At 32.4% G+C, this 17,466-nt stretch overlaps 1 long non-coding RNA gene across 1 annotated transcript in view; it reads left to right on the forward strand.

Moving 5' to 3' along the window:
* LOC137654309 (uncharacterized) overlaps positions 1-17,466 on the forward strand; it is a 108,578-nt gene that overhangs the window by 42,798 nt on the left and 48,314 nt on the right. Inside the window, exon 2 of the long non-coding RNA XR_011046586.1 lies at positions 10,852-10,936. This is a non-coding gene — a long non-coding RNA (uncharacterized lncRNA). The remainder of the gene's footprint in view (positions 1-10,851; positions 10,937-17,466) is intronic.

A 17,466-nucleotide genomic window follows, 5' to 3' on the forward strand; every position in this document is an offset into this window, starting at 1 on the left:
ACTTCTTATGCAAGGGGTGTGGGAGCTTAAAAGAGGTCAAAGAACTTCTAATGCAAGGGGTGGGGGAGCTAAAAAGAGGTCAAATAACTTCTAATGCAAGGGGTGGGGGAGCTAAAAAGAGGTCAAAGAACTTCTAATGCAAGGGGTGTGAGAGCTAAAAAGAGGTCAAATAACTTCTAATGCAAGGGGTGGGGGAGCTAAAAAGAGGTCAAAGAACTTCTAATGCAAGGGGTGGGGGAGCTAAAAAGAGGTCAAATAACTTCTAATGCAAGGGGTGGGAGAGCTACAAAAGGTCAAAGAACTTCTAATGCAAGGGGTGGGGGAGGTAACAAGAGGTCAAAGAACTTCTAATGCAAGGGGTGGGGGATAGATGTCGCCAGCGAGGCTTTGGGGAAGGCGCGGCGGCGTCTGTGTTCTTTCTGATGCGTAAACTTAATTAAATACAAGTAAAAACAGGGCATTAAATACGTATTATAAATACTAATCTCTTTCTTATCTTGACAGCACAAATGAAATCTTACAAGTTCCAACATGTAACTAAGCTCTCCCGAAACACGAGTCAACCTTTTACTTCTGCTTGGAGGATATCCTCGCAAGTAAAAGATAATCATTATGAATATGGAAAGAAAGATTTGCTTATACTTCTACCTTTTGCTTCAGAGAATTACCTTGTACTTCTACCTTATGCTTACAAGGATATCCTTCATTTTTATGAATACCTCCCATTGATTCAGTTCTCAAACAGCGTTATGTAATGAACAAATGATCATTTGAAAGTGTTTATCCAAATTTTAAATATCTGCCACAATATCTAAATGTTAGAGCTTGTTTAAATGAAAAATTGCCTATGGCGATGGATTGATCGAAAAGGGACATTACCGTAAGTTGATCTTCGGGCTTGGTCTGCGGGATCTTCAGACACCGGGTGATTCATTTTTCTTGTGGGGATGTGTAAAAGATTGCGTCCATGTCCCACCACTTCCCACTAATCTTCATGACCCTCAACTTCGATTATCAACAGTTATTGACACGGATGATCGAGATATGTTGGCACTTGTCTGGGATGAATTCTTGTATTGCAAAGATGTCATCTGTGGTGCAGACGGTGGCCTATGTGTTGAATAAATTGTGACTTGTCCAGGTTTTCTATTACTTTTTCTTTTAAATGTTGAGTGATGAAATCGGTCTATTATTTTTAAGCACCATGTATTTGGAGCAGGGCAAAGAAGTTCCTTGGTGTTTTCCTATCTGCCATGCAGAGGACGCGTCGGGTAGAAGTTTTCTCTCCCCCAGATTTTACGCTTTCCTGAAAGTGGCGTGCTTATCATTTAAAGAGAGAAAGTAAATCTGTAACTAATAAAGATAAGTTGTTAAGGTACCGTAGTTTTAAGTATTATTTTTTTCTAGGTTTATATAAATCATATACAGTAGTTATATTTCTGTTGTTTAAATATGGGACTAAGATTGATTTTTCAATAGAAAGCAAGGATATTTCCTGGCTATTTGTAGACTAATACGATTTGTGTTCCATGATTGATAATCTGTTTTCTGGAACAGAAGTAAATATTCCAATTGTTACATTAGCGTTCTGACATTTAAATGATATAAAGTTGAAATAGCTCTGACGCTATACAGGTTTTAAAGAAAACAAGACAAACGAAGCGCTTTTGGTATTAAATACTTTGGTTTCTATTGGTAGATAGATATTGAAGCTGCTTCCAAAAAATAAATACAAGATATTTTGGGAAATGTATAATGGGGATCTCCTCTTTGCTTTTTAGACTACATGGTGTGAGAGGGATAACTGGGGTTTTGGTGGAATGCAAGAGCATTTGCAAAACTCGTAAATAAGCCCTCCCTATCATATATTGCAAGTGCAAGAGATAATCCATGGAATTTAGACATACAAGTATCATAAAATGTCAGTGACCTTCATTTTATTTTTTCTCTTTAACTTTGTTTTCCTGTTGTTTTTTTTTCGCATGTGCTTAGTCATTTAGCAAAATCCTTAGCATTTATGCTTTCAATTTGTATTCAATGACTGACATATAATCCTTTGAAAATTTGAAGTATTTTTAAGCATTATATAACCAATAACACTTTTCCCTGTATAAATCAATTGTATCGCTTCAGTACAATTGCAGTGAAGTAGGAAAACATTTCTTGAAGTCGCATATCTTCTTGAATATACATTTAATAGAACTGGCCTCTTAAAGAACTGAATTCACGGAATCTTCGCCCACAGGCAGTTTGTTAACAAAGGGGAAAATAGCTGAATCACATATTATGACATCGAATAAATCTGTTTTTCTTTTTTATATTTCAAGCTCCGTGGTTACTTGACCCCATGCTGCTCACATATGTTGATTCGTCTGTTTACGTGAAATTTGGTCTGTACTAGATTCTGTTACTTTAATCTGTTAATAGTGAGTTATCTTAACTGTTTTAGTGTGAAACCTATTTATGTAGTGTCATTGAAATATACTGCTGTCGGCTATATTCTATAAGGGTTTGTCACTATTGTGTATTTCTTAAGCAATATTATTGTGATATTTGTCAATATAACAAGAACTATAAACACTGGTGTCGAGTACTGTTGATTTCAATTCAGATATTTCAATAAAAGAAAATACAAAAAATTTAGTCAGTATGGAATCATTTGTTTTTCGTATATATTGGTGGAGAAATTCACCACAATTATTGATTTAAAGATCTACTATGTAACAACTGATAAAATAATAATGATAAAAGTAACCGAGAGTAGTCTTTTATGTCGCTGATTTTGTTGTTTAGTTCCCTTGTTACTTTTAAATGGCGGTTAGGTATTACCACTTTTTGGAGAACATTATCATATGGTTACTATTTGTGCAAGGTCCCGTAAATGTTACTTCATCGTTTATGAAAAAAATAGATGATTTACATACAGTAAATTTCCTTAAATATTTAGTGGTATTTTTCAGATCAATGTTTTCAAGATTCAGAAATTTAAACATTTTAACTTAATAATTAAGGGTTTGTATGACCTATATATTTTCTTATCCAATTGCGCTATTAATTTCTATTTGGTGACAAAGAATTGAAATTTTTTCGGAACACATTAATCCAGGGTTGGGGGTTGGGTTGGCGATTGTATATTTATCATCGTATCTTTTTTTTTTACTCTAGAGATTTATGTACTGTTGTAACCCAACCATACGCAGTAAAGTATCAAACATTTCCGTTTACACACCCATAAATGAAGGAGGAGTGCTGATCCTTGGCTTCGTTGTAACCGCGCATTAAGAAAACAAACAGCGTGACCGCAAGTTCACACCCTCGGGCTCGGTCATTATAATAAACCTAGTGACCAAAGTATTATTTATGATGTGCGTCAATTCATTTTAAACTAACGTCACCCCTTATGAGCAAACAGGAAACGTATTTTCTAATTTTTTTTTTTTTTTTTGCTAATTGGTTATTGGATAACAATGCTGCGTAAATTCTTAATTAGAAAAAAGAGAGATGTAGTAATCAGATTGGCAGATGGTGAGGGTAACTAAAGTGTAATTAGCTTACCAAGCAACGTTTTCTCAGAGGGTCGGGATTCCACTTCTTAAAGCCAATGAAGGGAGGCTTCAATGAATATTTTGGCGAGTTTGTACAGATGTCTTCTGAAGCGTTTAGGTTGTAATCCAGTAGATATCAACAACGAAATTTGAAATTTTTAAAGTTCAAATTATTTATTCTGTTCACTCAGGCTTTGTATTTTAAATAGTATTTTGAATTGTATTCTTATTCATAGAGTATTTGTCAAAATATATGTAGGCATTTCATTGGAAGTAAATTGATTATAATTACAGCCTAGCTAGGGATTTTCCAATGGTAGTTGTAATTCAGTAATTCTGATCTGTGGTTCGATATCCTTATTGTCATTTTGATTGTTTTTGAACTGCGTGTTTGGTTACATAAAACAGCCACTTCGCTGAGAGAACAGAAAATTCCTCTATCATCTCTTGGAAATAGGCTGAACAATATCTAGAATTGATGCAGATTATTCAAATTTTATAAAAGTAGCTGCTATTATGTAGTTTTTTTTTTTTTTTTTTTTTTTTTTTTTTTTATATAAATACTTGCATAATCAGGTCTTTTGATTTTAGCATGTAGACTTTGGATGTATACTATCATACTGATAGTTTGTGGATTCATTGTTAATAAAGTGGAGAAGAATAAATAAGTTGAAGTTCAAAGTGAACATTAAATTTAAATCAAATGGGGTTTAGCATCCAGATTTCAAAATAAGAGTTTTAAATAGCTAGTAATTCTACCTCCGATTATGACATTTATCGATCATCCTTTTGCCATTATGAATAAGTGAATAAGATTGTCTAAGCAGTCTCCGAAAAATATTACCTCTTGCATTTGAATACATAGAAGTTGAGAGAAATTCCTCATCCAATCATCATCATTTCCTCCTACGCCTATTGTCGCAAAGGGCCTCGGTTAGATTTTGCCAGTCGTCTCTATCTTGAGCTTTTAATTTAATACTTCTCTATTCATCATCTCCGACTTCATGCTTCATTGTCCTCAGCCATGTAGGCCTGGGTCTTATCTCATCCAATAATATGAATTGTTCTTTTATAATATTATATATATATATATATATATATATATATATATATATATATATATATATATATATATATATATATATATATATATATAATCCTTTTATATTAATGCTCTTCGAATGTCATTCAATTAACCCTCGACAATTTCTCATTTGTTATTTATGTCGATATGTTATTCATTCTTTGATTATTTTCACATGAACGTAATACGTTTATGTTACTAAACCATTTTGCCCAAATTCATACATCTAATCCAATGCACTCCATTTGAAATCTGATGTCATTATTTTATTAGGCTTTGTGTGAGAGACTACCGATAAGGAATCTTGGCTCAAATATCTATAAGTGCTTGTTGTTGATGGTTCTTTATCTGGTAACGTCTTCGCCTTAGATGCTCTGCAGGACATTATATTTGTAACGACATTACAGAGTGCTGTTTCTATTTGAAAATCTTGTTTGCCGTAAGACAAGACAGCCAGTAATTAAATCTTAGATTATCAAACCATTTTATGCATCGTTATGATGAAAAGTCTGACCAATATTTCTTCGACATTTCGCGGAGTGTTTGCTGAATCTCCAACTGGCTCTTCCCTCAAATTTTAAGTTCGGTAGTACCCCTTTTTAAGCAATACAACTCAGATTTGTCCCTTAACACAGTTACAGTATTTCATTTTGCATTTCCTTTTATTCTTTCATTATTAAATTCACTCTAGCAAAACAATCAAGATGAAGCCACTTCACTTTTTGGTAATTTTCAGCTTTTTCTTATTAAAGAAAAAAAAAACAATTTAGATTTTTTCTTATTGATACATAGTTTTAATATATGGCTAACTGAAAAAGCAAACAGAAGTCAGTGAAACATAAAGATGACTGAATATGCTCGTCAAAAGTTTAAGAAATTGTAGCCAATATTTTAGTATTGATTTACATCACTGCATTAACAGTTACCTGATAAGCAATGAAGGTTTGATTTAATGCTCGTTTTGGGTTCATATTTGCCATGCTTACTAAATATGAAATTGAAATATTTTTTTTTTCGATAAGATCCTCTTATCTAAAGTCGTGAAACCTTGAAATATTTTTAGTCAAAAAAAGCATCTTAGATTTGTAAGGAGGATGGTGTTTGAGAAGTATTAAGAGTCTTGATCTGCGAATATTATAATTTCTTTGAATACGGTAGCAACATGAATTTTTCATGAAATTGGATTTTCCATATAAGAAAGGATACTCTTTGTTTAAGAGCCCTAATATGGAAATAGTAGATTGGCTCATCTACATGAGCAGTTTGATTTTGTCAACAAGAGGGTTTTGTTTGTTTGTGATTGACTCTTCGTCTTAAAAGCCCAAATCTCTGTAAAGCATTTTTGTTTTTCATCAGAAGCAGCATGACTTTTGTAAGAGGGCTCTTTTGTATTTAAAAAGTACCTTTGTAGTGAGAGCAGGATTTGTAGAATAATTCAATTGGTTTGTCTACAGAAGCGAGGTGATTTCCATCAATTGTTTGTTTTCTATTTGTTTAGATATTGAATTCTGTCTTGAGATATTAAATAAAAGAAAATAATTTTTTAAGCATTGATATTTGGTTTGGTAGAAGTGTTTGTATTTGCTTAGAAATTACCATCTGCATCAGGTTATAATCTGGTGATATTGCTTTGTCTACAGAACCAGTTAAATTTTACCGATAGGACTTTTTATTTTCGTTTTGGAAATGGCTGTATTGTTTTATATTAGGGAATGTTATGTAATGTTAGTTTTTCACTATATTATTTTATAAGTCTTAGCATGTAAAACTGAGAATATTAAAATTTGGTTTATGGCATTCAATTGTGAATCATTTACTCTGTCAAGTGCCCATGTAGTAGTATTCGATTACAGTAGCAGTGTAATTCTATCAATAGTATAGTTGTTGTTAATTATAAATTGTCCCTTTTTATGGCATTAAATTTAGAAATATTTAAAATCGTATGTTTGCAAAAGCACTGAAATTTTCTTGGATAGACTGGTTTTTATTTATTAAGGAAAGTCTGGATATATTAAAATTATAATTACCTAGTAATAGAAGCATTGTAATTTTGTCAATAAGATGTTTTTTATTTGTATTAAGATTTTAAATCTGGAAATGTAATAATTTATTAGCTTGCAGACGCTATGTTACTTGTCATTAGGATAGTGCGTTTTTATTTAAAGATGAATGTCTCCCTCAGGAATCTAGATTTATAAATGTCAATGGTTAGTCAGTTGTAGTAGTGTGATGTTGATAGGATGGTTATTATTTGCCTTCTTATTTTTGCAGTGGGCCGTGTTTATTAGTTGAGAAATGGCCTTTGGTGTCTTAGAATCTTACATTGTAATGTGGTTTAGTTATAGTAAGAGTTTGTATTGTATAGAAGTAGTAAAGCTGGGCATATTGCACTATTTATTTGTGTGTAGAAGTAATTTTTTTTAACAATTTTATTTATTTGTCTTAATCCAGCCGTATTATATTTTTTTTTTCTACTCAAACCGGTGAGATTTTGACAATAGGGTGTTTTATTTCTTTAGAAAGAGCTGTCTCTGGACAGTTCTAATATGGAAATTTTATAGTTGATATGCGTACAGTACATAGGTAGTAAGATTGTTTCAATATAAGGGTTTGTATTTGTTTAAAAAATATTCTGAGTTTGTCAACAGAAATAGTTGCCAATATTATGTTTATTTCTCTTCAAATATGTTTTAAGGAAGTGTTGACTTTGATTATAAAAGTTGGTTTACCTACAAAGGTAGTGTTATTTCTCAATTGGATGGTGATTGTGTTTAAAATGGCCCTCTATGTCTTAGGAAAAACAATGATTTTTCATTTGTGTAATGTAAATGGTTTCAGAAGCAAATACAATTTTAACACGAAGTTTACAAAGAAGCTACTGTATATACAACCAGTGAACAATAATAACAACGCTTTAAATTGTCTCAAATAATGATTGTATAGAAACGTTGACAACTAAAAACTGAGACATATGTATATATTATAATAATCAGAGATTTGGTCCCTTAACACAGCGTTCCTAATAGTTATAGGATTAGAGAAACGCACAGCCACCCCTTGAAGAGTAGTAAAGAAAACGAATGCTTAGCCGTCCTAAAGAAAAAGGTATCTATATGGGTGACTTATACAAGTTCATAATTTTGAATAGATTTCCCAAACCAATTAAGCTTTTATGGTAGGGAAGTCGTCGTTGTTGATGTTATTTTATTCTTTGTTCTTCAGTAAAATGGGGTGCGGCTAAGAATTTTAACTTGATAACATACTTTAATTAGCCTTTTTGAGGTATCGTCTTTTGGTTAATACGGAATCAGAGGGATTTTATTCCTTCGCAAATGGCTTCAAAGTTATTAATGAGACATTAATCTCTCTCTCTCTCTCTCTCTCTCTCTCTCTCTCTCTCTCTCTCTCTCTCTCTCTCTCTCTCTCTCTCTCTCTGTGGTAGACCACCGCTTAGCAAAACGGTGATGTTTAATAAGTGTTTTATTATTATTATTATTATTATTATTATTATTATTATTATTATTATTATTATTATTATTATTATTATAAGCCAAGCTGCAACTCAGGTTGAAAAAGCAGAATGCTACTTGAAATTTTGGAGTTCCACCGCCAAATTAGGAAAATCATTCTACAATCTGGTCACGACGGGAATAAAACTAATAGATTAATGTGTAGTATTGAGCTTTATGATGGACAACTCATGGCAGAATTAACTGCATACCTACACTACGTACAGAATGGTAGTCTGGGAAGATTTGAATGCAATAGATGAACTGAATTATGATAAATCTTATGAAACATGTATAAAGAATTAACTGAACGATGGTGCCAGCCATTGATATCCAGATTAGGAATAAGGAATTTAATAATCCGCAAATTTATATTAAGTAAATTAAGATTAGTCAGCATCTGAAGATCAAACACGAGAAAAATACTAAAAACAAGTTGAATGAAAGAATTAAATCCTTGCTTCAGGATAGACTGATTGTCGAACATCTTTAAAAACTTTCTTAGTAAACCATTTTTTTTTTTGTGCAATTGAAGAAGAAACACACAAATGTGCTTCGTAAAATTTAAGTTGCTATTCAGAATCACTCAAAATTTTAAAAGAATTGTATATAGTTGAAGAGTCATTATCAATGCAAAGGTATAGATGTTGAGGAGCCGGTATCCTTGGTCTACCCACAATCATACTTTGAATTTTGTTAATATTCAACTTCGTACCCCATAATTTACACCATTCACTAATTTGAGATAGATCTCTGTTAAGGAACACAGCAACCATAAGGTTACATTCAAGTTTCCAACGTTGCACAGAAATCCCTTGATTGAGGTTAGGAAATTCGTATGATAGGCCTTGATTTTAGTGCTGCTTTTGACCATGTTATTCATGAGGCCTTTGTTTTCAAATTTAAACAGATGAGTGTAGGTGGGTGTTCTCTTAACATCGTCATTGGTTTTTTCAGTAATAGATAGCAGAGAGTTGTTAATGGGCATTACATACTCCAAGACCTTTGCGAATGCCAAACTGCAAATTAGGAAACAGGTGATAAAATTTAGCATACCTAATTAGACGTTTTGCAAAAAAATGTTCAAATACTTTAGATAACATGGAAGTTATGGGCATTAGGAATTAATTACCAGGGCTAAAGCTGCCACAAACACATTTATCAAATGGAATAACATTATCAATTCGGAGTAATAATACCAGTTCTCCAACAAATGTATAAAGAACCTCTTCTTGCTAACTTCGGAAAAATACCAGGCATGATCAGATGCTCCAACTGGAGGACCAACCTTGCTTGTTATAACATCAAAATCGGTGTATATTCTCATTTATTATTAGCTCCCAGCCTGATTGAGAGTCAAAGTTCAAAGCTTGGCCATGACAATATGTAGGAGAAACAATTTAACCACTCCCTATGGTGAGCATTGAAAAAACCAACAAGAGCAAAAGAGGTCTATCATAATCTTGTATCTTAGCCGTAGTGGTGAGAAGAGAATCAAAGATAGTCCATCATGTCTGGAATCCGATAGATAGAAGACGATTAAAAGCTGTTATGCCTGCCACAAAATTTTATGACGCGAAACTCATATCCACTTACGAGAAGCAGGGTACTCAGTCCTAATATAAACCGTCGTTCCCCATGTCCTAGGAATGCCATCCCATTTCAAAGTTATTGATTTCTTAAACCCTGGAATGAGTAGCTCATATAAGTGCCGCAGTTAAAAAGCCAAAGTTTTAGAGCATAGTAAAACATCATACTGCCTAGAGGCAACTGTAAGGTCTTTAATATTACAATGTAGTCCACGAATATGCAATACATTAGACGAACAAAGTCTAGGACGCACTAGTCATGGATTTTTTTTCTAGCATCTCCAGGCAGAAAAAGAATCAAAAGCAACGAAAACGGACTTATCATTTAAAGATAACGAAATCAATATGTTATACAATTAATGCAGAGAAAATAAAAGTGCATTTTATAAATAGAAGGCAAAACGTTTGATAAAATTAGTCAACATGGTGGAGCAGATACAGCATAGAAGGCTTTGTACAATACCCTCCAGGATAGCCACTTCAAATGAAGCAAGGACAGTAACGATGGTTTTGAAAACAAATGGTACAAAGGAAGATTAAAGAAAAAAAAACGGATAGGGAAAAGGCATCCTTTGCCCTTTTATTAAGCCTGACCAACACTTAAAAACCAAGAGAAATCATAGAATAGTGTGCCTGAGAGTACCATCAAGCAAGAGAACTCTTAACTCAAGATAGTGGAAAACCATGACACTACTCAAGACTGTAGAACATTGGTTTGATTTTAGTGTCCCTCTCTAAGAAGAGGTCCTTAGTTGATTACCGTAGCCAAAGTCTATTCTACCCAAACCAAGTGGAAAGTAGCCACTGAGCAATTATAGAAGTTAACCTTTTGAGTGAAGTATTGTTCCACTTGCTTTGTGTTGTCAGGTGTATGAGGAAAGACAAGAATGTGTAACGATTAGGCCAGACTTTTTGGTGTATATGTAGGCTAAGGAAAATGTTTTGCTATCTGACTACTTAAAGGACCCTATAACTCTTACAGTAGTATCTCAATGAGTAGTAGGTGCCTTGGCAAACCTACTACCTGCTAAATATATAATACCTACGACCGTGATTTAAATGAAAAAGTAATAACAGTAAAATTGATTATGCTTGACAACAATATTCTTTTGTGTTGTTTTTAGGTCGTGCTCACTTGAATTATAAGGCATAAAAGATCCTCGATCTAGATCATCCCAAAGAAGGGGTCATGAAGGAACTGCAGATAAGGTAAGTGCTAAAACCTTTATTTCGTGTAAATGCGGTGTTGCGATTGTTAGTATTTTAGAGTCAGTTTTGACATGATTAATTTACACAGAATATATTGAATATTAAAGGAAACACTGCTATTTTACCTAATCCAGGTAGTTGTACTTCTATGAGGACTAACTTCACTGTGATTTTTCTGATAATTTTGCTGTTGTTTTTAGACATCGTTTTGGTTTTTTACTAATCTAGTCTTGCATATCTTCTTGTGTGCAACAATATCTTACAGCTGCATTTGTGTCGCAAAAGTTGCAGTTGCTAGTCTTCCTGTTAAGCTTTCAGATGCTGAAATGCGATGCTACTATCCTAGGTATAGAGGTTAAAGCACCCTCTTTCCCTCTTGTGCTGTTGTAATATCACGACTTAAACAGTGACTGGTCTCTCGTATAAAAGACAACCCAAAAATTGCACCTTGGTATATGTTTTAGTTTACTCAAATTTGTCTTTACACTGTTATGAAGTGTCTCGTTGATAATCATACTCGTTAAATGCATACTCAAACTAGGTTTTGATGCAGAGTAAGTCTGATTATAATTCCCTTCGAAAACTTGGTATCATGCCCGAATCCAGGATCTTATAGGCCCTCCGAATGGGTTATATATTATAGTTTAGCCTGTCTTCATCATGGTAATCTCTAATATTTGTCACATGTATCAGTTTGTATATAAAATCAGCTGTATGTTGTGTATATTTCGAGAACGATGTACAATAGTTTACTTTCGCTTCGTATCATTGAAAATCGTTTTATAGGAAATATGTTTGGTATACAGCTTTCATTTATATATATTTACTAGATAGGTGCAACTTGGGACGGGTATTATGTTTGGAACGTGTAGTTTCCCTCGTTGAATGTCGCTCACTATCACGCTAATTGATTTTTCTTATACTTTTTTAATGAAAGCCAGTTGTCACCTGAACTACAAAGGTTTTGATAGAAATCATTCGAAATAAAACTCATATAATTAGGTAAAACTACTTCAGATATTAAAATGAAAATTGGCAAGGTCAAAGAAAATATGTTTAATATCAATCCCGGAAATTTCCATTTGGATATGTAAATTACTTTAGGAGCCATTTACTACGGTGCCGAAAATAACCTTTCCATGCATAAAAAAAACTCCTATAGGTGTTTTCACAGTAGATACAGTATTAAAATTGGCATAGACGAAGTAAATGTCTGTCCGATGAATCCCTGAAAATTTCTTTTAGATATGTGAATTAGTCTAGTAGAAATTTACGTCGCCGCCGAAAATCAGCATCCCGACCATACCGAAAAAGAGCTGCTGTGACTTTTCTATGACTTGTATCGATATGAAAATTTAAATAAAAGTAGTTCACTTAACCCCCGATGAACCTTGTGAAAATCATTTGGATATCTGTAAAACTTTAGGAGGAGTTTATTGCCCCACACGGATTTTTTAGCTAAAGTGGTAATTTTTGTAAAATTACCACAAGGGCATGTCTATAGCAGGTATGAACAAAATATTTGACAGAGACGAAGGTTATATATATCCTAACAATCCCTGAAAATTTCACATGTATATCTGTATTAGTATAGGAGTTATTGGCCCCGCTACCGAAAATATTAGCTTCCTCCACCCCCGCCCTCTCTCGGAACTCTGCAGTGAAAAGGAATAACCAGCCAGCCTATGAGGTGGGGTTAGTTATCTTAAAAAAATTTTGGTGCTTTACATAGGGTCACTCAATTCGTTCGCGACAATTATTATGTATAATGTAAGTATACGTATATACAGTTTATTCACACACAAACGCATATATATATATATATATATATACACACATACATATATATATATATATATATATATATATATATATATATATATATAGGTATATATTGTTTCTATAATGACCATAAACAGACTGGAGTGAAAGGACATATGCGAGGCATTTGTCCTGCTGTGGTCTATCAACGACTGATAATGATGGTGAGGATGATATAATTGCTAGGATAATTAAAATACCATTTAAATCATGATCGGTATATTCTGTTTTCAAATATTTTGAAAATATGAGACCAGTAAGTATTCAGATACACATACACACATTATATATATATATATATATATATTATATATATATATATATATATATGCATGTGTCTGTGTATGTGTGAAGATCTGGATTTATGTATGAAAAGAGACAAGACCCAATTTACATTTAATTCGGGAGATTTCAATGCTAAAGGAGGTCAAAAGAAGAGAGAAGAATCAGCTGTAGGTAGATTTGGAGTAGGCACAAGGAATGACAGGGGAGACATGCTTTGAGAATTTGCGGTCAAAAAACAATCTAAAAATCATGAGCACCTTATTTTATAAAAAAGGAACAAAGACTTCTGTCATGTCCTTCCACTTACGCCTGTTCGTGGTGTTTCTATGCCAGTCTATACCTTCAAAATTTTCTTGGTTCGTCAATCCACAGCCTTCTCGACTTTCCCTTGTTTCGTTTGCAATCTCTAGGGACCTGTTCTGTTACTTTTCGTCCATCTATTATCTAACATTCTAATTATATGTCCTCCCCATGTCATTTATTTTCCTTACATGTTATTAGGATACTCTCTACTTCAGTTTGCTCTCGTATCCATGTTGCTCTTTTTCTGTCTCTTATTGTTATTCCATCATTATTCTTTCCATAGCTCCTCGAGTTGTAACTAGCTCATGTTCTAAGGCTTTAGTAAGGCTCTAAGTGTCTGGTGCATAAGATAATACTAATAGGGTCATTTAATTAAATACATTTCTTTTTAGAGAGAGTGGCATTTTACATTTCATAATCTCATTTTGTTTACCAAAAGCTCTCCACCCCATGCTTAACCTTCTTTTAATTTCGGTCTTATATCCTGGGACGACTTTTACTGTCTGTCCTAAGTATGCATAATCATTAACAATATCTAGAAGTTCATCTATAACCATTTTTTGTTGTCTCTTCATTTTCATTGATCATTATGATAGTTTTACTTTTATTAATTTTCAGTTCTATATTTCTGCTTCCTCTGTTCAAATCTTCTACCATCTTTGTAATTCCTCCTATGTTATATAATAGATGGAGGAGAATAGTAATAGTCTGAAAATAATTACTGCCCATTAAGTTTACTCTCCCTAATATTTAATATATTTATAAAAATCCTATTCGGCTTAATAAAAAGACAACTGTACTTTAATCAACGAAGAGAGCAGGCACGTATTAGAAGCAGGTATTCAACAACTGATCATGTCCTTACAATTAACTAGCTAATGGAAAAATCAACTGATTATAACAAACCTGTATGTGTAGCATTTTTAGATTATGAGAAAGCTATTGTGGCTGTCAAAACCTTAGCAGTAATGAAAGCCCTTCAAAAGAAACGAATAGATGAATCTTATGTTAGGACATTTGAAGGAATATTTATATCGGTTGTACAACAATCCTAAAACATCACAATGGTAGTGAGAAAATTCCTAATAAGAAAGGACTTAGACAGGGAGACCCCATCTCTACTAAATTATTCACAGCATGCCTAGAAGAAATTTTTTTAAAATTTAGATTAGGTAAATGTAGGAATTAACATCAGTGGTGAATATCTTTAGTGAACCATGGGAGGAATTGCAAAAAAACATATCTATACAGTATATATATATATATATATATATATAATGTGTATGTATATATATATAATATATATGTATATATGAGTGTGTGTATGTATGTATGTATGTATGGATATATATATATGTATATATATATATATATATACAGTATATGAATACTAGGGTTCGATGCCATTATGAGGTAGAAATTTATATATATGCATATATATATATGTATATATATACAGTATATATATACTGTATATATATATATATATACTGTATATATATATATATATATATATACGTATATATGTATATATATATACGTATATATGTATATATACAGTATATATATATATATATATATATTGTGTGGGAATAATTGGATTCGATCCCAGTATGAGGTAGAACATATATATATATGTATATATATATATATATATATATATTTATATATACTGTATATATATATATATATATATATATTCTACCTCTATATAATATATGATTATAATGTCTGTGTGTATTTATGTTTTTATTTGTGTGTGTGTGTGCAGCTACTTGACAATTCACAAGCCCACATACATACACTCCCTAAATTGGTACTTTTACATGGACCTGAAGCAGATAGATACTGTAGAGAGATAAAGAGTTAGGACTATAAGATGAGTACCCCTTTCCAGTCCGTGAGGGTATTATCTGTGTCAATCTGTCCTAACCGTGGTCGCGGCCTTTCCTGTCCTATCGGCCGTAAACGAGAAAACTCGTCAATTGTCTTCGAGGTCATTTCATATCTCTATAAGAGGCATACTTAAATTTTCCGGAAGGATGTTCCCATTTTCTCTCCAGGGCTAATCTCTCAAATCTCTCTTTTCATTATTGTGTATAGGATTAGCTACGACCGCATTTTAAAACGAACGCTTGAATACCTCTAGTAATCCGGTACCGTTAAATCTCGCGATGGCAATCGTCAGATGGTAAAAGCCATGATGATTTTTGTACAAAATAGTTAGTAATGATTGTTGGGTATAATAAATTTTAATAGTCAGCCAAGACACTGGTTTAAATCTTGCTAAACTAATGTTACCGCTAATCTGTCTTCTTTGAAGTACAAAAATAATTAGAAATCCAAATTCGTTAATCCCGATTCATCAAACATTATTTTACATAGCATAGAAAAGGGCATTAATAGTTACTTTTCCTATCCTTATCTCTTCCTCGTGTATAAGTCCTTATAGTAGAAGAATTTGTATACATGAAAATACAATTTTAGCTTACGTGCGTACCATAAGAATCTATGGTGAAAGAAAATGGGTGACAACATGGAGAGAATTTAGTATCGCAAAAACAGAACCGGTCTACTAGAAATGTATAGAAATGGGGTTTCAAGACGATCATGTATGAATTAAAAGGCAATTTGAATAATTGTTTTTTTTCGTAAGGATTATATAGTAATTTTATCTTTATTATATTTACTATATATGTAATTATATTTCTTTTTTGGTGTCTTTGGTCGTTATTTCATTGTGAACGTGTTCATATATCTTCACAAGGAATCATTTCTTTCTTTATTACATTTTATTTTTCTTTACGCGTATATAAGTGTTTAGTAAAACAGGGAACGATTAATGCTCGGGTTAATGTATTTGAAAATGAATAAAAGCATCTTGATATTATGGGGAATTGTTATGATTAGATCATAGAGACTTCATAATTAAACCTAATAAGCTTATTCGAATAAAGGAGCTTTGAAATTCAGAACCTTTGATACACGTAGCAACGGGAAAAATATGAATGATAAATTGCAAGCTATTCTTTGTTAATTTATCATAAAGCAAAAGTTAACTGTTAATAGTAATTGTTATATTTGACAGCTTGTTCACTAGAAAATCGTCAACAGTATATGACTGCAGATATTACACATATATTAACTTAATATCTTGTCTTTCGATGAGCCTTTGAAAACAGTCTAGACCAGAATCTGGTCAGAATCGTTATTATATCAAATTTGCAGTTCTTCCTAGACTGTCGAGCGCTTTTGGATCGATAGTATTAAGACGATTGGAATGTTAATAGGTTTATATTTTCTAGTAATTTTTAGATGCATATAATGTGCATATTAGACTAAAAGGCGATTCTTTTGACAATTTTATAGATTTTTTATTTTTCCACTTGGCGACATTTTTATTTATCGTTTCTGATAGGAGGATTTTTCAAATAGTTTATATGTTGAATTGCCTTATACATTCATTTTTGCCTGACTGGAGGATTTTTACTTATTTTCTAAATTGGAATATCCCCCCGCCCATAAACGTTATAAGGTTTGTTGTCTTGACGCTGCTGCTAACATATATATATTATCAAGAAATTGCTCACCCAAAGGTCCACTAGCAATAAAAGCAGTGGACTGGTTTTACAGGTCTTCAACGTGTAACATATGGTGTTTGCTCTATATGACCTAAGAAGAAATATTGATTACTTGCTGTTCATTTATCCAGATATATCTAGTCAAGAGGAAGGAAACACGTGAGAGAAAATACATTATTTTAAATTTCTATTTTATATCGAGCTTTTTATTCTTTTATTATGAACAGGTGAAGTCTTGAAGGCAAAAGAGATGCTCCTCGCACACAAAAAACATATATGTATAATTCATATATAATTTACACACGCACACACACACACATATATATATATAAATACTGTATATATATACACATATATATATATATATATATATATATATATATATATATATATATATGTATGTATATATATATATACGTATATATATATATATATATATATATATATATATATATGTATATATATATGTATGTATGTATATATGTTTGTACAATTCATCATTATCATCACCCGTTACTAGTCCACTGCTAGACAAGGGCC

The sequence above is a fragment of the Palaemon carinicauda genome, chromosome 15 (assembly GCF_036898095.1).
Source record: "Palaemon carinicauda isolate YSFRI2023 chromosome 15, ASM3689809v2, whole genome shotgun sequence".
Taxonomy (NCBI): domain Eukaryota; kingdom Metazoa; phylum Arthropoda; class Malacostraca; order Decapoda; family Palaemonidae; genus Palaemon; species Palaemon carinicauda.